Source organism: Carassius auratus, chromosome 10, assembly GCF_003368295.1.
Source record: "Carassius auratus strain Wakin chromosome 10, ASM336829v1, whole genome shotgun sequence".
Lineage (NCBI taxonomy): Eukaryota > Metazoa > Chordata > Actinopteri > Cypriniformes > Cyprinidae > Carassius > Carassius auratus.
The window spans coordinates 7482715-7483707 of record NC_039252.1 but is presented as its reverse complement, the minus strand read 5'-3'; positions in this window follow the sequence as shown (position 1 = coordinate 7483707).

Here is a 993-nt window from a genome sequence, read left to right as displayed (position 1 = left end):
TACGTCCAAAAGGTGACTATGAAGGTATTGTAATGAAGTGACGTGGTAAAGATATATTGTTATGATTGCGTGTGGGGGGGAGGGATTTAAGGGAAGATGGGGTGGAGTAAATAATTGTTGCACCTGACCATTGATTAGCGTGAAGGAGAGAGAACAATAAATAGAGAGGCATAGCGAAGCATGAGCTGTTCTGGGAAGCAGTGTTTTTGCTAAACGCCGAGCTGCACTCAAGGTTGGGGGGTGGGTGCCGTTCGCATGCTGTTTAGGGCTGCCGGCGGTGAAGATAGTTAGCGGGCTAACCTGTAGATAAGGACGGGTATAGGAGTGCGTTAGGCGACGCGGCTTCTCAGAAATGGGGGGGCTCCGTTTTCGCTACAGTCGGAGGCCTCGCGAGCGCTGGACTGGTGTTTGCTTTTTCCCCTCTACCAACCAGCGCAAAGCCTAGACCCCGGGGGAGGGTCTCGCATCCCGGGAGAGTTAAGTTTTTAACTCTTTGTGTGTGTGTGTGTGTGTGTAATTTGAAATCTAGCAGTATAGCCATTTAATGATAGGGTTATGATGAACTAAATTCTTATGTGGCAGTCTGATGGCGTCTTTTGTGTGACGGTGACGTGTTGTGTGAACTGTGTGCGGGGGTGATTACTACAAATAAAACCAAAAAACCATGGTTACTGTAGTTAAACCATGGTAACCACAAATTAACCATGGTTTTGCTATATTAACCATAGTTTAACCATGGTATTTGTAGTAAATCTGTGGTTTTACAAATGGCAGTCAATATGCCAAAAAACCATGGGTTACTACAGTTTTACTATAATAAAACCATGGTTCTTTTTCGTAAGGGATGGTGTTGTTCGCCCAGATTTGTTTAACATTAGTGCTTGGGACTTTCAGAACCTGACCCCGTCTGACATGTTTGGTAACTGCATGAATTATATAAAATAAAGATTACTGTTTCTACCCCTGTGGTGTTGCTTGGTCTGTAGAGTAGAT